The 23,132-nt window shown below is 35.8% G+C and overlaps 1 protein-coding gene and 1 non-coding gene across 3 annotated transcripts in view; one reads left to right on the forward strand and one right to left on the reverse strand.

The window, feature by feature from the left end:
* SRBD1 (S1 RNA binding domain 1) overlaps window positions 1-23,132 on the forward strand; it is a 206,317-nt gene that overhangs the window by 86,502 nt on the left and 96,683 nt on the right. The window lies entirely within an intron of this gene.
* LOC123286771 (U6 spliceosomal RNA) lies at window positions 5,409-5,515 on the reverse strand. The gene has a single exon (XR_006529574.1). It is a non-coding gene; the product is annotated as a U6 spliceosomal RNA (small nuclear RNA).

Below are 23,132 nucleotides of genomic sequence, written 5' to 3' on the forward strand. Positions count from 1 at the left end.
TTCACCATTATCTATGATGTTAGAAGTGAGTTTTCTGTACTCTCTCTTTATCTAGTTGAAGTTCCCTTCTAATCCTACTTTTTAAAGTGTTTTTATCATGAAAGGATGTTGGATTTTGTTAGATGCTTTTTTGTGTTTATTAAAGTGATTATATGAGTTTTGTTTTTTATTCTGTTATATAATGTATTACATTAACTGATTTTTGGATGTTGAACCAACATTGCATTCTTGGGATAAGTCTCACTTGGTCATGGTGTATAATTCTTTTTATATGTTGCTGGATTTGGTTTGCTAGTATTTTGTTGAGAATTTTTGAATCTATATTTATAAGAGATATTGGTCTGTAATTTTCTTGCTCTGGTTTTTGTATCAGGGTAATAATGGCTTCACAGAATGAGTTGGGAAGTGTTCCTTCCGTGTTTTGGAAGAGTTTGTGAAGAATTGGTGTTAGTTGATTTTTTTTTTTTTGGCTGTTTGGTCAAATTCAGTGGTAAAGCCACCTGGACCTTGGCTTTTCTTTGTGGGTAGTTTTTTGATTACTAATTAAATATCTTTGTTTTTTATAGTTCTATTCAGATAGTCTATTTCTTCTTGAGTCGTTGTCAGTAGTTTGTGTCTTTTCAGGAATTTGTCTCTTTCATCTAAGTTGTCTAATTTATTGGCATACAATCTTTATTCTTATTCCTCTATAATCATTTTTATTTTTGTAAAGTTGGTAGTACAGATCTTCCTTGATTTACAGTGAGGTTATGTCCTGATAATCACATCATAAGTTGAAAATACCATAAGTCAAAAATGCGTTTAATACACCTAAGCTACTGAGCATCATAGCTTAGCCTAGCCAACCTTAAACTTGCTCAGAACTTTTACATTAGCATACATGTGGGCAAAATCATCTAACACAAAGCCTATTTTATAATAAAGTGTTGAATATCTCTCATGTAGCTTATTGAACACTGTACTGAAATTGAAAAACAGAAGGGTTGTATAGATACAGAATGGTTTTAAGTATATTGGTTGTTTACCCTTGTGATTTCAACGCTGACTGGGAGCTGTGTCTCACTGCTGCTGCTCAGAATCATGAGAGAGGATCATGCCACATATTGCTAGCCCAGGAAAGGATGAAAATTCAAATTTAAAGTACAGTTTCTACTGGATGCTTATCACTTTGACACCATCATAAAGTGAAAAACTTCTGTGTCGAACCGTCGTAAGTCAGGGACCATCCAGAATGTCCTCTTCTATTTCTGATTTTAGCAATTTAAATCTTCTTTCTTTTTTTCTTGGTCAGTCTAGCTAATGGTTTGTCAATTTTGTTGATATTTTCTAAGAACCAACTTTTGGTTTCATTGAATTTCTCTATTGTTTTTTCTCTTTTCTGTTTCATCAATTTATTTTCTGCTCTTTATTATTTTCTTCTTTCTGCTTGTTTTAAGTTTAGCTTGCTCTTCTTTTTCCAGTGTCTTTGGTGGGAAGTTAAGCTTTAGATTTGAGATCTTTCTTCTTTTTTTAATACACGCATTTACAGCTATAATTTTTTCTGTAAGCACTCCTTTAGCTGTATCTCATAAATTTTGGTATGTTGTTATCTTTGGTATGTTTTTATTTTTATTTTCTTCCATCTCAAAGTATTTTCTAATGTCCTTTTTGATTTCTTCTTTGACCCATTAGTCGTTTAGTAATGCACTGTTTAATTTACATGTATTTGTGAATTTCTCAAATTTATATCTTTCTTCTAATTTCATTCCATTGTGGTTGTAAAACATACTTTGTATTGTTTCTCTCCTTTTAATTTTTATTTATTAATTATTTAATCACTAGCACTGCTTTTAAAAAATTTTTTTACTGTGGGAAAGTATATGTAACATTATTTATCATTTTAACCATTTAAACTGTACAATTCAGTGGCATTAATACATTCACAATGTTGTGTAACAGTCACTACTGTCTATATCCAAAACTTTTTCATCATACCCAACAGAACCTTTGTATCCATTAAACAATAATTCACCCTATCACCTTCTCCCCTTACCCCTAGTAACCTCTGTTCTCCTTTTGTCTTTATGAATTTCCCTATTCTAGGTACCTTATATAAGTGGAATCATGTAATATCTGTCCTTCTCTGTCTTGCTTCTTTCATTTAGCATAGTGTTTTCAGGCTCCATCCATGTTGCATTGTATATCAAAATTTCATTCCTTTTTGTGGCTGAATAATTTTCTGTTGTATGTGTATATCACATTTTGTTTGTCCATTCATTTATCAATGGACACTTGGGTTGTTTCCACCTTTTAGCTGTTGTGTATAATGCTACTGTGAACGTTGGTGTACAAATATCTGTTTGAGCCCTTGCTTTTAATTCTTTGGGATCATGTGGTAGTTCTATGTTTAAACTTTTGAGAAGCTGCCAAAACAATTTCTATAGTGGCTCTACCATTTTACGTACCTACTAGCAATGCACAGGGTTCCAATTTCTCACAGCCTTGCTAACAATTATTATTTTCTCTTTTTTTATTATAGCATCCTAGTAGATTTGAAACGGTATTTCATTATGGTTTTGATTTGCATTTCCATAATGACTAATGATGTTGAACATCATTTCATGTGCTTATTGGCTGTTTATGTTTCTTTGGAGAAATGTTGTCTATTCGAGTCCTTATTTTTGAATAGGGTTGTCTGGTTTTTTGGTGTAGTTGTAGTTCTTTATATATTTTGGAACTGGCACTTATTTCTGCTGCTTCTCTAGCTCTCCACAGCTTTTTGGTTGCATCTTGGGGGTGAATGTGAGGATCTTGTAGCTGTCATCAAAGATGCCAAAAGCAAACTCCTCTTTGGCAGTGTGAACAGGTGCAAATCTACTTTCTCACAAGGTTTCTGGGCTGGAGGGGTATCTCTTCCAGATGCTCCTCAATAAAACCAGATTCATAGCTTAGCAGATATATTCCTTCAGGCATGGGCCTGATTCAACCCAGCACCAGCACAGAAGTGTCACTGGGGCCACGAAGCCTGCCGCTGCTGTCTCTGCACTGCCAGCCACTGACCCCTTGTTGGACCCTCCTTGACTGACATCTGGAAACACTTTCTTTTGACTGGTAATTGCCTGGGATGTAATTTTCCTTTCTTTTACTTTTGTGCTTTCTGTGTCTCATGTTTTAGATATATCTTTTTTAAACATGAAGAGCAACTTTATAAGGTTGTTGCAAGGATTAAATGAGTTAATGTGTGAAAGTATTTAGAAAAGTGTTCCACTGCTATATCACAGAGGCAAATTCCATCCTCTCTAAAGGAAAAACACATTACACCCAGGCATCAAAGATTTTCTAGAGTTAAAATTCCAGGGAAAATGAATACACAGTTAAAAAAATCATATAATGTATGTGCCCGGGTAAGCAGAAGTAACAGAATTTGTTTTTGAACCAGCAAACGTGCAGTTGTTGGAATTATCACATAAAGAATGTAGTATATGTATGTTGAATCTATTTAAGGAAATAAAAGAGAGTATGATGGGGGCGGCAGATCACAATGAAAATCATGTGTAATGAAGGATAACCTAGTATAATTCTTAAATGGCCATCTGGGCCCTTGGAAGCACAAGCCAGGTAAACTTTGTTTCTCTTTTTCTTTGGTAAAGGGCTTCCTTTCTTGGGCCAATAGGCCAATGTGTAGTTTGAAAGGGGTGGGGTGTGAGGTAAGGTGGTGGTGAGGGCAGAGGGCTGCCACATTGTGCATTTGAGGACCCTTGAGTATGGAGTATGGTAAGGACTATAAAGTTGTTCCCTTTGTCTTTCCAGGAATAACTAACATTTTCACTTATACTAAATAGAGGAAACTAAACATTTTGTTTTCATTTTCGGCCCTCCTTTAACTAGGATCTATCTAGTCCTTACTTCTCTTTCTAGCCTTGTTCATTTTCAGGAACTCACTTTGAGAAAGCCATAGATAAAGCCCAAATCTGCCATTTCTCTCTGAGCAAAAAATTTTTAAGTTGTAAAAACTAAAAAATAAGTATGCTTTGGCAATTTGTAAATTGGCTCATTAGTGTAAATAAAATACTCGTCAGATATTTGTGTTTAAAAAGATTTAGTTACTTGAATACAACTATGTCTTTTATATAGAAGAATTTCCAGTTATTATTCAATGATCTGTCCTTTTGCAAACTATTCCTTTATAGTCTGTTGAAAACATAAAGAAGATGGTTCCTTGGTTGATTGTTAAGAAAGCCCCAGATGTGTTGTAGAAATGTAAAGTGGCAGATTACCAGCTACCTCATCCATAGTTGTGCTTTCCAAACAATGTGCTGTGGATTAAGGTGATGGGGGCAGGGCCTGGGGCTTTGGGGACTCCGCCAGCCCCTCAGCTCTTTCTTCCCTCTCCCACTCCACTTGCAGACAGGTAGGTTGACAAGTGCTGAACTGTTCTGTCCTTTATTCTGCTCAAAATAATCTCATAGAGCAGTGTTCGAGTAAGTCGGGAGATGCTGTTGTGGATAAAGTTAAATAGTCAGTTGATTCCTTGAAGAGTTAATAGTGCACAGAAGAGGCAGATTTCTGGATCCAGGTTAACTTTGATATTTTACTAGTTTTATGTATTTGGGTGAGTGAGTTAACCTTTCAGTTTTCCCACCTGTAAAAATGATCATGATAGTAATACTTAACTCATAGAGTCACTGCAGGGGCTAAACATATTATTGTATTTCAGTGATTCTAAGATGTTATCAATTAGAAAACACACCTTCTTTTATGTACCTTTAAGAAAAAAGCCTGCCAGTTTATGCTTTCTCATCTCATAGAAAGAGTTTGTTGAATTACCTAAACATAAATTTTTTACCATAAATTACTCTTATATGAACATAACAAGTAAAATATAAAATTGAGGGGCTGGCCTGGTGGCATAATGGTTAAGTTCGCACACTCTGCTTCAGCAGCCCAGGGTTAGCAGGTTAGGATCCTGGGCCCAGACCTACACACTGCTCATTAATCCATGCTGTGGCAGTGTCCCACTTACAAAATGGGGGAGGAAGATGGGCACAGATGTTAGCTCAGGGCCACTCTTCCTCAAGCAAAAAGAAGAAGATTGGCAACAGATGTTAGCTCACAGCCAATCTTCCTCACCCCAAAAAATAAATAAATAAAATATAAAGTTGATCAAGTTATTTCTGAAACTCTATATTCAGGGATTTAATTGAGAGTTAACTTTTGTGTAAAGTCAGCAGGAAATTTCTGACTAATTAGTGTTCAATGAATTAGCTGTAGACCTGCTCAAAGCTTGTCACACCAGCCTCATTGCTCTGAAATGGCTGTCATTTATTTTGAGGGATTTAGCAGTTTTTTCTGCATTAGTTGTCTTGCTGTAACCTATTTATTTTTTCAGACCTATTTATTACAGCATATCAGTATTATTATTATTATTTGTAAGTATGGATTGCTTCACGAATTTGCATGTCATCCTTGCACAGAGGCCATGCTAATCTTCTCTGTATGGCTCCACTTATAGTATATGTACTGCTGAAGTGAGCGCCTTATCAAGGCATGTTATAATGAAAACTCTCATAATATAAAAGTGAAGTCCTAATTGAAATTGAACATTACAAAGCAGTGTGACACTCACAAAAATAGGAATAGAGATCAGCACATACAATAGAAAATGCCAAAACAGAGCTAATTATTTAAAAGATAAAATAAGCATAGCAAAACAATGGGAAGGATATATGGTTTAATAATATTTGAATTGAGTTTTAAAAGTTTAAATAACATTTAATGCTGATGATTGTGTAGTGAGAGAGAGATCCTCATACATCATGTACTGTGTATGTATGAATTAGTACAACCCTTCTTGAGAGCTATTTTTTTGTGGAGTTTTTTTTTTTTTTTTTTTTTTGCTACAGTGTACCATTATTCAATCAGTGTATATGTTTTTAGCTGTTGGGTTTTATGCTTTTTTAATTTAGGGGTTAGTAAATATTTACTGACTTGTGAGTCCCATGGGTGCACGGGTAGTTTGGCTGTTTGCTTACTGATATATCCCCGGGTCACAGGTCTGTGCCTAGTACATGGTACTGACTCATGTATTTTTGACTAAATGAATGGATTCTGAATAACCAGAACTTACGGATTCTAGTATATCTTATTTTGCATTTACATTAACAGAATACCTTCCCCTCCATGATGTATTTAAAATTCCTTACAACATATATATGGTGAAAGTACTTAGTTGGGTTTTGTTTCTAATTAAGACTATTTTTCTTGAGGAGTTTTAAGATCACACTGAAATTGAGAGGAAGGTATAGAGGTGTCCCATATACTCCCTAGCCCCACACGTGCACAGACTCCGCTGTTATCAGCATCCTGCACCAGAGTGGTACATTTGTTAGAATTGGTGAATCTACACTAATGCATCATAATCACCCAAAGTCCGGAGTTTACATTATGAGTCATTCTTGATGTTGTATGTTCTGTGGGTTTGGGCAAATGTATAGTGAAATGTATCCATCATTATGGTATCATACAGAGTAGTTTCACTGCCCTAAAAATCCTCTGTGCTCTGCCTATTTATTTTTCCACCCAACCTCCAACCCATAGGAACCACTGATCTTTTTACTGTCTCCATAGTTTTGCCTTTTCCAGAATGTCATTTACTTGTAATCACACAGTATGTAGCCTTTTCTGATTGGCTTCTGTCACTTACTGATATGCATTTAAACTTCCTCCATATCTTTTCATGGCTTGATAGCTCATTTCTTTTTAGCGCTTAATAGTATTCCATTGTCTGGATGTACCACAGTTTATCCATTCACCTGTTGAAGGACATCCAAGTTTTGGCAATCATGAATAAAGCTCCTATAAACATCTGTGTGTAGGTTTTTATGAGGATATAAGTTTTCAGCTCCTTTGGGTAAATACCAAGGAGCATGATTGCTGGATGCTATGATAAGAATATGTTTAGTTTTGTAAAAAACCATCAAACTGTCTTCCATTGTGGCTGTACCCTTTTGCATTTCCACCAGCAATGAATGAGAATTCCTATTTCTCCACATCCACACCAGCATTTGGTGTTGTCAGTGTTTTGGATTTGGGCCATTCTAATGGTTCTGTAGTGGTATCTCCTCGTTATCTTATTTTATTTTATTTTTATTTATTTATTTTTTTTGAGGAAGATTAGCCCTGAGCTAACTACTGCCAATCCTCCTCTTTTTGCTGAGGAAGACTGGCCCTGAGCTAACATCTATGCCCATCTTCCTCTACTTTATACGTGGGACACCTACCACAGCATGGCTTTTGCCAAGCAGTGCCATGTCCACACCCGGGATCTGAACCGGGGAACCTCGGGCCGCCAAGAAGCCGAATGTGCGAACTTAACTGCTGCGCCACCGGGCTGTCCCCTCATTATTTTAATTTGCATTTCCCTGATAACATATGATGTGGATCATCTTTTCATATGCTTATTTGCCATCTGTATATCTTCTTTGGTCCCGTGTCTGTAAGGTCTTTGGCTCGTATTTTAATTGGGTTGTTTGTTTTCTTATTGTTGAGTTTTAGGACTTCTTTGCATATTTTGGATAACAGTCCTTTATTAGATATTTTTTGTAAATATTTTCTTTCAGTCTGTAGCTTGTCTTCTCATTCTCTTGACCTTGTCTTTTGCAGAGCAGAAATTTTTAATTTTAATGAAGTCCAGCTTATCGATTCTTTCTTTCATGGGTTTTCTCTTTGGTGGTCTATCTAAAACATCATCTCCATACCCAAGGCCATCTAGTTTTCTCCTATGTTATCTTCTAGGAGTTTTATAGTTTTACATTTTACATTTAGATCTGTGATCCATTTAGAGTTAATTTTTGTGAAGGGTGTAAAGTCTGTGTCTAGATTCATTTTTTTGCATGTGGATGTCCAGTTGTTCTAGCATCATTTATTTAAAAGACTATCTTTGCTCCGTTGTATTGCCTTTGTTCCTTTGTCAAAAATCAGTTGACTATACTTCCATGGGTCTATTTCTGAGCTTTCTGTTCTGTTCCACTGATCTGTTTGTCTGTTCTTTCACTAATACCTCACTATCTTGATTATTGTAGCTTTTTATTAAGTCTTGAAGTCCAGTAGTGTCAGTCTTCTAACTTTGTTCTTTTCTTTCAATATTGTGTCGGCTATTCTGGGTCTTTTGCCTCTCCATATAAACTGTAGATTTAGTTTGTTAATATGCATAAAATAACTTGCTGAGATTTTGATTTGAATTGCACTGAATCTGTAGATCAAGTTGGGGGAAATTGACATCTTGACAATATTGAGTCTTCCTATTCATGAACATGGAATATCTCCCCATTTATTTAGTTCTTCCTTGATTCTGTTCATCAAGGTTTTGTAGTTTCCTTACTTGTACATAGATCTTGAACATATTTTGTTAAATTTATACCTAAGTATTTCATTTCTTTGGCTGACAATGTGAACAGTAGTGTGTTTGCAATTTCAAATTTGCCTTGTCCCTTTTTTCCCCCTCTGTTTAGAGTCAAGGCTGAGTACCTAACTAGGAGTATTTTTTGAAAGGAGGAAAAGATAGGTAACAAAGAGGATAAGATAAAGTTTGCTAAAGAACATCAAGTTACATGCAGGGATTCCCTGTAGAGTGTGTCTCTGGGACTTGTCATGGAGTAGATCAGCCAGCATGCACAGTGATTATGAAAAGGTGATTTTATGGCCTGCCTCTTGATGATAGATTAAAAAAAAAATCTGGTATTTCTGTATGTAAAAATGACTTAGAAATATCAAAATACTTAAATGATGTTTCAGGTCTTTCTCAGCTGCTGGTTTTCCTTCTTCATATAATTATTTTGATTTCCGTACCTATCCTTTATGGCAGAAATTGGTGAGATAGAGGAGGAGAAATAAGTGTCACAGTGATTGGTGAGGGATTGTGGTGGTGATGGAGTCACTGCCTCCTTAGCAGGTGGTATGTATAGTGCTAAGTCTGAGAGCACAGACTTCAGAGTCCTACAGCCCTCTCTTTGAACCTCAGCTCTGTGCCTTGCTAGCTGTCTAACTTGAGACTATTCACTGATTTCCATAATTATAGAGCCAGAAGGTTTCAGACAGTTCCAACACCCCCCATTCCATTTTGTGCTTACTGAGAAGGGGCCAGAAGTGTGACATGTGTGTGTGTCTTCATTCCGGTCATGGATTACATAGGCATGTAAGAAAATTATTTTTCTGTCTAATTTTAGCTTGAAGCTTAGCTCAACTAAGTCGTAGGTAAATTATCTGTTTTAGGATGTGTTTCTAAATGGTGTTTTTGCACTCTAGGAAATAAAGTGTGGTAGCAAAGTAATCTTTTCTCCTTTTCTTTCATAGGTGAATTAACAAATTTTACTTCTCACATTTGTTTTTTTGTTGAGGTTCATACCCATTTACTTGTGAAATTATATTTGTTTTATTTAGTGCTGCTGGTTATTCAGGATGCTACCTCACCACAAAAAATTGTCCCTGCTTATGTGCTTTGTCAGTAGGTGACTGATTTGTAGAATGTGATTTCATAAACTGGGAATTCGTGAAGAATTAACTTATAGGAATTAATGCTCTTAATTAGTAAGAATTTCAAACAGTTTGTTCCCTTGTTAAAAAAATGTTGACTCCAGTTAAAAATCAGGAACCTTGCCTTCAAATATTGACTTTAGGAATTTTACTTGGGAAGTATTTTTTACTTTGTGTTATGTATTTCTAACTTAAATGACAATGTACTTTCTTAGAGGTGAATAAAAGTAGATATTAGTAAATTCCTTATTTCAGACTTTTTTGTAATAATATCCCATGAGTTTACTGCAGCTTATTAAGTACCTTTACACTTATTCTTATTTATTTCTTACAGTAACCCTCTGATTGTAAGTATAATAACCATTTTACAGGTGAGGAAACTGAACTGCAGGCTGATGTGGATTAGAGTTAGTGGAATGAGGACTCAAATCCAGGTCATCTGATCTTAAATCACATGCTATTTTCAGCACACGCTACTGCCTTTGCACCTCTACATTGTTTAAATATGGTAGATGTTTCCAGAAAGTTTGACCTGATGAAATAAACTCACCTATTTTTAAAACTCTTTTATTTATTTATTTAATTTTTTTTAATTGCAGTAACATTGGATTATAGTATTATATAACTTGCAGGTGTACTTTGTAATATATTTTGAATTCTGTGTAGATTAGATCATGTTCACCACCTGAAGACTAATTATACTCCATCACCACACGTGAGCCTAATCACCCCTTTTGTCCTTCACCCTCCCCGCTTCCCCTCTGGTAACCCCCAATCCAATCTCTGTCTCTATGTGTTTGTCGTTTGTATCTTCTACTTATGAGTGAGATAACACTGTATTTGACTTTCCCCCTCTGACTTATTTCGCTTAGCATAATACCCTCAAGGTCCATCCATGTTGTCACAAATGGCTGGATTTCATCATTATTTTTACCTTTTACCTTTGATTATTATTTGGAGATGGTAGAGACAATAGCAAAAAACTTCTGAACAAGACTGAATTTATATTCAGAGTAATCCATTTTCATCTTTTTTTAGTGTTAAGGAATTTCCCTAAATCATATATAACATAGTATCAGAATCAGAATACTATCAAAGGTCTAGTCCAACTTCTTATGTTCCAGAAGGGACTTGAGGTTCAGTGATCAAGCCAGCCAGATTTTGTTCTGTGTGGACCCTAAAACTCTTACAAATAGTTTTTTTTTTTTTAAGGTAGTTGAATGCAACACCTCTTCTGAATTTTCTATCTTCTTCAACTTTTAAATGTCTTAGCATTTAGCAGGAATTTGTCTCAGTGCTAAGTTGAAACTAATTATTTCATTCACTGGTCAGTTGTTTTTAAGGGAGCATTCTGGAGGAGTAGAACTTTCAAGGAGTAAATTAGTCCTCATTATGTAGCTATGCCACCTACTAGTTATATGTTCTTATCAGTACCCAGACTGTTTTTGAGTCTGAAATCTCAGCAGATGACAGGAAGTAATCACTGAGGGATTACCTTTGGCCTAATGCAGTTTTATATGATGAAGACTGTGGAGCAAGTAAGAGAAGATCTCTCCACCACTTCTAGAGTGCTATCCTGTGGCTATGAGCTTGCTGGAGCCATGGGTTAAAGGATATAGCAGAATAGTGGCATATCCAGGAAGGAAAGAGTTTGAAGGTGGAGCTTGATTTCTTGCTTTTGTAGGGGTGAAAAAACTTTTCCTTGACTCTCTTAAGGTTCCTGGCTGGGCAAGACTCAGGACTTGACAAAAGCATGTGGGCCTGCATGCTGCTTTGCATAAGAGATGGATATGGCAGTAGTGATTGGGGAGGAGAGAAAGAATTCAAATATATTTCAGCCCCTTTGCAGGATAAGGCAAAGCAAAGCAAATAGCCGTGCTGTGTGTCTCAAAGGGCCCTTATGTGGGTATTTCAGCTTGAAAAGGGATTAGCACTGGAAGTCTGTGATCATGTCAGACATTTATAACTGAAGGTGGCTGTTGAAAGTAGTTCTTAACATAATTGGATTCCAGCAGTCCTGTTGATGATGAGGTAAGTGGAGTGAACGGGACATGATGTGTTTGTCGTCGCTTGAGCCATAGAGCCAAGAAACTTAGTATCTGGGAGTGGAGGGTTTAAAAAGCAGCCACATTGGGAAGTGTTTGATAATTCAAATCACAGAGGCTTTCTCTGAAAAGTGCAGATGGAATATATACGTGGTAATGTATACCACTGAATTTTTGCTTTTAACATTGTCCCTTGCCACAGTTAAAAATGAACCTTTTGATTACTTTAGTAGCTACAGGTCATATAATGATTTTTGCCAAACTGTAATCCTACATAACTTAAGTACATACCTCATGTCAATAATCTTATTTTGCATGAGTCTTATTCTTGTTTGTCGTGTTGCTTGTTTCTGTCCTTTGAAGTCAAGTTTTAGGACTTTTGGGGGGAAGTTCATGGACAGTCATAGTTCTTTCTAGGAGATGAACACAACTCTCACTTCTGTGGGTAAATTATAAATGTTGTACTATACAAATTGCTCCGGACTTGCAGGTGAACAAAATATAGGGTGACTGGCTGCCAAAGACCATTGCTTACATCTCTGCCTTATGCTTCACTTATGTGTGAACACCTCTGCAAGGTGGTTTCTGCATGATCTGCAGCTCTTGGAAAACAACAAAGTGAACAGGAGATGTTTTTCTTAAGAATTTTCTTTGCTCATCCAAGGCAATAGAGTAACGTTAAATGGTTTGCGATGAATTTTATTTTCTGAAACACCTTCTACAACTTGAAGTTTATTTGGTTATTGTGCTAAAGGATGGGTGTACTGACCTGGTCAAAAGAGTGAGCAAGAATTTCATCTGTCTTTGGTTTGTTTGTTCATAATACTGATGTATATGTGAGTCCCTAACCTTGGCCTTCTATACCTCTAGAAATCCTAGGCAGTCGTTCACTATGAAAACACTTGCGTTTCTCTTTATTCTTGGTATATGTTCATTTGAAAAGCCTTTCAAGAGGAATTGCAGCCTGCATGAAATTATAACTATCAGTAGCACTTAAACTAACTACTGAGATGAAATTTTTCTTTTTGGATCCTGCTAATTTCACATATCAATAGAAAAGTAAAAATTTTCCCCATTGAAAGGTCCAAGTTTACTAATTGGTTGCTGCTCTTTGGGCTGAGCTAGATTCCTTAGGGACAACATTTGATAGAATAATTTTTGACATTTTAATATGACAAGAAACAATTCAGGGGAGTGACCTAGACATGTGCCTGAAGTGAAGCCTTCTCTTCCTGTGATTGTGGTACTCGGGGCAGGGAATGCCTTTGCACGTCTGCAGCACTTTGTAGAGCCTGTGATCCATCTAAGAGGGATAGTTCAAGCCTCTTGGCATACGTTTTCATAGGAGCTTCACCTAAAACGCTCTTAAACAGTTGAAAGATTTTTTTCTATAGATATTAGGATTTGAGGGCTAATGCAGTAAATTCTAATCTTTGTGACAAAAACAGCTTTCAGAAGGACAATAAACTTAGGTATAAGGTGTATAAATGTTATGCCTCTTTATTCCTTAATTATGTTATAGCCTATATCTTTCTGACTCACAAGTATTATTTGCTTTAAAAATTTGCCCCTGGCACTTGAAAATGATGGAATAGATTAATTTCAGACGTAGGTTATTTTTTGTGCTGTTTTGTATCTCTATATAATGGAAAATTTACATTTTTAAATGGTGAAGTTAAAGCTTGAAGCAAATATAGAGTATACACACACACACACATAAGCTTACATGCTAATTTATTTCTGAAAAATTATCTTAGAAGTCTGCGTTTCTCCAAGGACATTGGGGAATGTTTAAAGGGCCAAATTGGAACTGAAATGGGTGTTTGAAAAATACCTGCTGACAGAAGCCTGGTTTCTAAGCCTGGGAAATAGTTTGAAAGAAAAGGAAAAAGTGATTTTTAGTTTCTTCTTTGTGTGTGTGTGTTTCTAATATGTAAGGTTTTGTTTTTTAACCAGTAGATAAGGTTAGAAATGGATACTGTCAAACTTGCTCATGATGATAGTGATTTATTCCAGGTGAGGAAAATGCATTCATTTTACACTAATATATCCCCCAGAGATTAGAGTGAGTCGATGGTTTGGAGAAGTAGACTTCTTAGTGTCAAATGGTTACATTCTATTACTTCTTTACAGGCCATTATTTGTTTGTATCCTGCATATTTTAGTGAACAGTTTTTTAATGGATTTGCCAGTTGTGTATGCGTATGTATGTGGGTCCTCTCCCTCTCGCTCGCTCGCTCTCAGAAACATATATCTCTCTGCTTCCCTTGCCTTCCCTCCCTCCTTCCTTCCCTTTGTCCTTTCTTTCTTTTTTTGCCTTCCCATTTAAATATAGGGAAAAGGTTAACATCTCTCATATCATTGTGTAAGAATGCCTATGACTGTAAATAATTTGTTTTATGAAGACATGATTTAAATCATGTTTATATTTACTTTTAGAAGAAACACCACTATTCAGTTTTCCTCTAAAAATAAAAAAGCCAAAGATACATTAACATACACAAACTTGGGTTTTTAATCTAACATCTTTTTGTTTTTGTTTTCTTAACTTTCAAATGAAAATGATGTTGGAATATGACTCTGTGTGTGATGTGCTGCGTTAATAATTACTTTGGAGTTTGTAATTTTACTTATAATTGTAACTGTCCTAAGTTTAAGTTAGCAAACTTGGAATTAATAGGAAAGATTCATTGGAGCCCTTTGATATAAAATATGTTTTCAGAACAGCATCAAGTCATTTAAAATTTACTTTGGAATGGAGACTTCATACTTAAAACAAACTTAGGAGAAACAAAATAATTTTAAAAGTTCTTTCAATCATTGTGCACAGTTTCTGTTGGAGGTGATTGCCTGCACTGGGGAATCAGGAAGTCTGTAGTTTAAATTCTTCAGGATCAGATTGTATTGCAGATTTTCTTTACACATGGTGTTAAATACATGTTAAGTGACAGCTGTAACATTCTTTTCCTTTCTTACCTTTGGGAATCTCAAGAACATAGATTTTGCTTTCTTCTAATTTGTGTTATTTTTATATTTTTAATTTTCAAGTGTGTATACCTTTAAATTACAACGTGACTAATTATCCGAACACCCTTCTAACTTTCTTTAGTATATTGTGTTATAAAAATCATATAAATATCCACTGGCCAGATTTTAAGAATTTGGGTCAGGAAATTTTGAGAAGGGATGGAGGAGATGTCATTACTTTTAGGTAAGATTAGACCAGGGAGTTATGTTTACTCATTTGTTGGTTTTAGGGTCCTTTTTCCTCTGCTTATGATTTCATCTTAGCATTAAGAATTGTTGAGATAAAATATATTTGCCAAAAATAAGACCCAACAATTAAGAGTTAAAATTGCCAGAGATACCAAAAAAGATATTAGAAGATTTTGGAGACCTGAAGGGAGAATTGACTGAATATAGGTTTACTTTTAAGTTTCAGAGAATGTTCAATGATTTTATTAAGGATAGTCTTTTGTGCTTTGGCTTCATCAGAGAGCTTGCAGTGAGTGTTATTAGCCAACTAACACTTAAGTGCCCTAGTTTGTACTCTTGCTTTTCCGTGGAGTGAAAAAACAGATGGCTGTTACTACGACCCTTTGTGACACTGAAAATTATGAGATATCTGTATCTGATTTGTCTTAGTTCTGTTTGTACTTCAATTGAAATATGTACCCAATACGACTCCAGTGCAAATCTTGTTCATTTCGTGTATCTATTTACCGTTTGCATGATTTTGAGCAATAAACATTCCTTGACAGCAGCATCACACTTTGTTTCTGCGTACACTCGTCTTTACTCCAAACGTGAACACAAATTGGTTTTTATCATGTTAATGAAAAAACAAATCCCTCTATTTCAGTGGGTAAAGCAGAACAACATGAGATGCTAGGAAGTCTGGAATCAATTAAGTTAGCAAAGTGTGTAGGAAAAAAGACAGCAGACATGGAAAATAATTATATCAAAATAATCATATCCATTTTTTACAGAAATGGAAACCTACAGGCTAAATGGTAAACAAATTAAATTAATTTAGAAAATTTTATGTTCATTTTATGTTTATTTGTATTTAATACATTTAATTTTCAAACTGTAGAATATATATGTAAAGGTACTCTTAGTCTTTATATGAGTGTGGGTCTGTGTTAATTGATATTTACTTTTATCCTTTCCATGTTGTTAATCAGCCTTAGAATAAGATCTGAAAATACAAAGATGAGAAATTACTTGAGCAACTACACAGAGTTGAAGAATAGTATTTGCTGGTTGCTTAAAAGTCAAGACGAGATAATGTAGGGTCCACTGAATTGTTTTAGTGTGAAAATAGGCACAGTTATATGACAAATAAATCAATTTCAGTGGTGTAGCCATAGGGAGTAAAAATGTTGTAGAGAAAAAAACCGATTTCTTTGTGACAGAATTAGAAGATCATGCTTGTTCTAGATGCTTCCAAAGGTCCTTAGATTGACACTATTTTTAAATATTACTAACTTGAATCCAAGCAAAGTCCTGGCTTTTGTTTGGCTTTGTCTTCTGAGATATGGAAGGAAATCAGGTGTTTTGAAGTATCAGTCTTTGGCCCAGCAATCCCTTTGGATATTCCAATATAGTATAAAAACCTAAATGACACTGAATTTTCTTTTTCATGCATGGAATATGTCATTAACCACGTATTGCTCATCTGAGTGAATCCTAGTTTGTTTAGTTTCTGATGTATCTAACCAGTGATTGATAATGAATGCTCCAGCCTAAACAAATAACCTATCTTTATGCTTCCCCAGCATCTCCTGCTTTGATTCTCAGGAATTATTACTGTTTCTTAGACTCAGATCTGAGAAGAAACAAAGTAGGAGAAACATCCTGCCAGTTATGTTGAGCTTTGGGAACAAAAATGCTTATTGGTTGGGCTTCACAAACAACTTTCAAAAGGCTCTAAAACTTATTATTACTGGGAAAACCTGTGAAAAGATGATTGGGGAGAGAGGAGTGGGCAGAGGGTAGGTATGTAAGTAGGAAGAAGTCTGGCCTAACAGTCTGGAGACCAAATTTTTTTTTTTAAGCCTTAGTTTCAGATAATCTTGGTCTAATTTTTTTTTTTTTTTTGAGGAAGATTAATCCTGAGCTAAAATCTGCTGCCAATCCTCCTCTTTTTGCTGAGGAAGACTGGCCCTGAGCTAACATCCGTGCCCATCCTCCGTGGGATACCTACCACAGCATGGCTTGATGAGCCATGCCATGTCCACATCCGGGATCCAAACTGGCAAACCCCAGGCCGTCGGAGCAGAATGTGCACACTTAACCACTGCGCCACTGGGCTGGCCCTGGTCTAATTTTGTTTAACTCTGGTTCTCTCGTAACCCTGTATGTAAAATGAAGAGAGTACTTATGATTTTGACTTCCTTATAGGAAGTTAGTTTGAGTTAGTAGATCATAAAGCACTTTGAGAAAGCTATAAGTATTATGCAAATACAGGAGATTCATATTATTTACTTTAGAATGTTGGAAAATGACCTTGAAAAAATAATACCCACTTGTAGACTAAGCATAGAATTCTATGGCCATTTTCTTCTCTGCGTAGAAGGAGCTAGTTTTACCAAGTTACCAGACAAACAGGATATGGACAGGTGCCGTTGTGCTTAGCAATTTTCCCTTTTGTGAGAGCCTTGAGTTGAATGTTTCTCTGGGCAGCTAATCCTTGACACTACAGCTTTGTTCTGATAGTGGCATCTGGCACTAGATTGATTTAACTGAGTCTGAGGTTTGCTCTTTTCAGAGTGTGCTCTCTAGGCAGCTTCTGTGTGGCTCTGACATGACCACATGCTGCTGCTGCCTTTCCTGCCTTCCAGCACCACATGTGAGGCTAAGGCATTCTGACACCTGCCATTTGGAACCTTTACTTGCTGAAAAATGTCAAGATTTTCAGACAAGATGAAGACAGATATAACTGATCATTCTTTCCTTTCTCAAGAATAGGCTGAGGGCATTTGTTCATAGATGGATGAATTGCTGAGTGGTACAGTTCTGTTAGTTTTGAGAGAGCACACAGGTTTTGTGTAGAAGATTCAGGTGTTGTTTATGTATTATTATCCTTTTTACCTCTTTGGTGTGATACTAATTTTCTGTTTGTATAAGCAAAGATTTTAGTGATTATTTTTTGGATTTCACAGAATAAATGGTGAGGGTTGGGAGGGAGTTTTGCTCCTTACTCCACATTTTTGTTAAGACTGTCACTAGGAAATTGCAGATTTTTGAGGATGGGCTTTTGTTATGATCATATTGCCATAGAGATGCCCACATTGATGACTGTCAAATCTTAAATGGCCAGGAGTAAGACCTCTTGTTTCAAGTCCTTGCTTCTTCCTCTTCCCTTTTTTCTCTTGAGCCATCTTAGTGTTCTAAGACCAAAAATATCAAGATAAATCAAATGTGTCTTTCAGGTAATATGCTCTTTCTCTCTAATTTCTACCATGGTGCACCATTTATCTTTCTTCCCCTTAATTTGTAAGGTGGACGTATTTCTTATATCTTTAAGCATGGTGTCAAAAGCCATGGGACTGACCAATAATTCTGAAAACACTGGCTGGGGAGTCCATGTTCTTTAGTGCTTGCACTCTGTCCACTGTTCCCAGGTAATGGTTCAGGCCCATCTGCAGCTGAATGTACTCATTCTCTAATGTACTAAAGCCAGTTGCAAGTTCCCTTTTCTCTTCCTCCTAAAAAGGGTAAATGTGTTTGGGATGATAGTTATAATAAGCTTTGCTAAAACGAAACGAAACAGAAAAGCAGCAGATAGTGTGAGTGAAATTTACATATTGCTTATGCTTTCACATTTCTTTTGAATTTTTGAGGCTTTAGAACAGTGGTTCTCAAAGTATAGTCCCAGATTTCATCAAAATTGAAATCTCTTGTGTTTCAAAAGACCGCTAAGAGAATGAAAGGACAAGCCAAAACTTGGAAGAAAATACTTACAAATCATGTATATGATAAAGGACTTGTATTTTGAATACGTAAAGAATACTTATAACTCAATAACAAGGAGACAAATGAGCCAATTAAAAATGAGCCAAAAATTTGAATAGATATTTCACTAAAGAAGATTGGGAAAGGCCAATAAATACATTGAATAAATGCTCAGCATCATTAGTAATTAAAGAAATATCAAACTACAAGTATAAACCCCTTGGTAACCACTAGAATAGTTATAATCAAAAAGGCAGACATATAACAAGTGTTGTCAAGGAAATGAATAAACTAGAACCTTCATTCATTGCACCTAGGCAGTTTCTTAAAAAAAATTTAGATCCTAGCATTTCTACTCTTGGGAATCTATCCAAGAGAAATGAAACCTGTGTCCACACAAAGACTTCTAAGTGAATGTTTAGAGCAGCAGTATTCATAATACCAGAAAACTGGAACTAACCCAAAAGTCCATCAACTGATGAATGGCTAAACAAAATTTGGTATATCTAGAACAATGAAATATTATTCGGCATGAAAAGGAAGTACTGATGCTACAACATGGATGAATCTCAAAAACATTATGCTAAGTGAAGAAGTAGGACACAAAAGACCACATTTTATGATTCCATTTATAGAAATCTATAGACAGGATGAATATATAGAGACAAAGTAGATTGGTGGATATCTGGAGCTGAAAGTGATAATGAAGACTGCAGATAGGCACAAAGGATAGTGATGGTTGTATAACATTTATTAAAAGTCTTTGAATTATACACTCAAGATGAGTGAATTTTATGGAATGTGAATTATACCTTAATAAAATCTTGAAAGAAAAAATGTGGTCCCAGGACCAGCAACATCAGCATCAGTGAACTTGTTAGAACTGCAAATTGTCAGCCCCAGAGCAGGAGAAAGTCTCGGGTGGGATCCAACAGTCTGTGTTTTAACAAGCCGTCTAGCAGATTCTGATGCAAGATCAAGTTTGAAAACCACTCTTCTAGAATCGAGGAAGGTTCAATGGATATGTGGGTAGTTTTTGGTACAGTTTTTGTATATTCAGTCTACCCTGTTCCTGTAACTATAGGAAAGGTTTGAATTAAGGATTGTTGTAGTAGAGTTAAAGAAAATTACAGGGCAATGGGAGTGAAAATAAACTCGCCTTTCATGTTCTTGATATGTCCCCACGAGAAACTTTATGACCGTGATGTTTGTGTACACATGTTAGTAAATTCCTGTGTTCTTTTAGGCTTGCTGTTACTTGACGAGCATAGCATAAACAGGTTCATTTGCCATAACAACAGTGGAAGTTTAGATCCTTGAAAGGAATTATTTCCCCTAAATATTTACACAGTGTAATATAGCAGAGCCAGAAATGTGCAGTGATCCCAAAAAAGTAAAGATCTCACTAGAGATAAAGAAGTAAATGGAGCAGCCAGCTGAACTGAACAATTCATTCTCTCCCTCCATCTGTTCAGTGTACTTTTAAAAACCATAGTTAGAGAAGGGGTTGATCTAGAGTAGCTGTCTTGCACATAGCATATGCTTTCAGGGTTTTGTTTGTTGGTTGGTTTTTTGTTTTCCAGCATTATCTGGTGGCCAAAAGAAATTTTAAAAGTTGAGGCTGCTCCAGAATAGGGCTTGGCTATCCAAACTAGAGGCTGCCAGTTGGTGAATGTGTTAGATGAAGTTTGTAGAAAAGGTGTTCTTTAACTGGAGTGATGACTTCTGCTGAGGTATAAGTTCACTTCAAAGGAAAGTAGAGGTCGGGGTGGGGGATAAAACAAATATGAGAAGGGAGAAAAGGAGGAGTGAGTAACAGGGTGTAAAAACCAGTAAAGGTGTGTCATTTATTAGTGGAGTTCACAGAGATTGTCACAGTAATATTTCGGAGAATATTAAGGAATGAAGCACAAACTGTTGTTATTTCTAAAGCTTTATTCAGCTGTGGGTAAAAAGAACTGGGCTGTTAGTTGCTGGCAAAGTATATCTCAGCTTCTGCCTATTATTATTATTATTATTTTACTTCTCGTTGTCTCTTTCCCTTTGTTTCTCTCCTTTTTTGTTGTTATTCTTTCTTAAACTTTTAATAATTAGTATTATATTATTGTACAATTATTAGCAAAATATTAGAATATTATATCCTCTACATTGGTAATTCTGATTCTGATTTCTGTTATTGGATAGATAATAAAGGAATAAAATATTTTGCAATAAGTTTTATTCTCCAAAGTCTGTGGCATGCAACCTGAATTCCTCATATTTACTAGTGGATAAATTCCCATAGATGTATTTAAGCTGAAAAATATAACATAGGAGGGATAGAAAAGATTAGTAAATGAAGCTCCCTTTCTAAGAAAACTCTATACAATTCTCTATGCAATTCTCAAATTTATATCTGAAATGAATTGCATCTGAACAAGAATAAACAAAAATAATGTTATTATATGGGTAAATACAAATTGAGCACATAAAAAATTGACAAGTTTGGAGTTAACTGCAAGCATCAGGAGAAACATACTCTTTGTTATGTGGCAGGATGGCAGGTGGGTTGACATCATATTCTTTAAATAACTACATTTCAAAATGTTGACCAAAGGACATTTTCATTGTAAAATTAGGTCAGTATTTATTCCCTACCCTCTTAGTTTTTGTGTTGTGCTAGGTGAACATGGAATGTTTACAGTACTGCTGCAAACAAAAGACTCTTCCGCAGTTATCGTCCCTCTCTTTGAGACTGCTTTTCTTGTCCTGGAATCAGTGGGGCCCTTGTCCTTTTGCCTAGTCTAACACACCACTTACACACCCGGCCTGGGGTCGCTCCTGGGGCAGGTTTTTTTCTTGAGTTCCCTTAGTGGTATCATGCAGTACTTGGAACAACTTCACGTTGGTCTCAAACATAGATGAGGGAAAAAAAAGAAATAAAGGGGGGATTTTTAAGAAGGAAAGCAGAAGAAAGTAAAGGGAAGGGAGAGAGAGAATGAATGGGATGCTTACTGTGGAGAGTAGTGGAGACCCACAATTTCTGCGGATGCTGTTTTTTGTCAGAAATTGCTTCTAACTCAGTGGAGAGACAGCGTACAAATAGGAGACAAGCTCTCCATCCTCTTTGTCCTTCACTTTGTTGATTTGCTTTCCCCTCTGATGGTATTTGAAGACACCAGTGATTTTTGTCATCTCTATCATTGAATGACCCACTAACAGTAGTAAGAGTGATTTAAATGTAATGTTTTGACACTTTGTGGTACATTGTAGCAGCTCAGCATCATTATGAACATAAACCTGTGATGCTAAGTAGCAGAACCGGAGTCTCATGTTGAATACTGTCATTTTGTTTTGTTTATGGCTTGGAAGGATAGGTAACTGGTGCTTTGAGGAACCCACACTCCAGATTGAAGTTCCGTGTGGTAGACGCTAATTCAGATCTGCCCCTTTTAGGTTTCTTTTTGTGGCTAGTAAGTGTTGTTTTCATCTGATGTAGTGTGGGGCCCTGAAGGAAAAGTAGCCAAGGGAATTCTGTGATGTTGAAATCCTGCTCTGTAGATGCGATGTGATAGGATGTCCACCTTGGGAGTACACTCACCCTTTGTTTGGTAGGTATTTTAACGTTCCCCAGGTTTGTTATGGGTCCCCTGTGTGATTAATGTACCATTGCTAGATGTGTTCTCTTTGGAAAATGCTCATCTTTTGAAAGATAGCTTAGAATTATTGTTTTTTTAGCTGTGGCAATTGGAGAATTGCTTCTAACTGGTCTTCCACCAGGTGGTGCTGGTGTCACATACCTAAAGGTAAGCTCATTTGACGCCAGTGAAATCTTGAGGTTGTGTGTTTTCTCTTTTTCTGTTTCACCGTGTTTTGCCTTTTTCTCACACATACCACTTTCCTGGTATACTGTTATGTCACCTCACGTCTTTTATATTGTGGATAGTGAACTGATTGTGCCTTGGTGATCATGAAGGATAACTTGGGGGATGGATTGTGAGGGCAAGGACTAAGTAAAACTTAAGGATATATAGTATGTACTTTCTTGTAAAATTTTTCATCATGAATTTGCTTCTTATCTGACCTGTGTGTACAAATTGAGAACTTATTCTTGACTTTTCTGCTGAGCCACCTTTCTTTTATGTTATAATAATATCATAAAATGTTATTGTTTGAGATCTCCTAGAAGCTATGTTGGGAAGTTATTACTAACAAATGATATATTTACCTAGGTTTAAGTTCAAAATAACTTTAATAACTTGAAAAGAAAGGTTGGTAAAATTTTTTAAAATGTTGGCCATTGTGTGATAACAGAGTTCCTGGCCAATTAACAATTGTTATTTTAAGCTTAAATTTTAAACTTTTTTGTTTACAAGTAAATATTACATGGTTACACTGCAGAAAAATTTAAAGAAATAAGAATGCAATTAAACGAATAATTCATTTAAGTATTATTAACGTGATATTACATAAGCCTTCTATTTTTTTTCTGTTCACTTCCAGTTTAAAATATCAAAGTTCATCTCATATCATAGTTTTGTAAACAGTTTTTTCACTTAATATTTTACAACAATAATTTTAAGTGACAGTATAGTTTTTCATTTAATGAACTCTTTAGTGATAGGCATTTTGGTTTTC

Source organism: Equus asinus, chromosome 6 (genome assembly GCF_041296235.1).
Source record: "Equus asinus isolate D_3611 breed Donkey chromosome 6, EquAss-T2T_v2, whole genome shotgun sequence".
NCBI classification, from domain to species: Eukaryota; Metazoa; Chordata; class Mammalia; order Perissodactyla; family Equidae; genus Equus; species Equus asinus.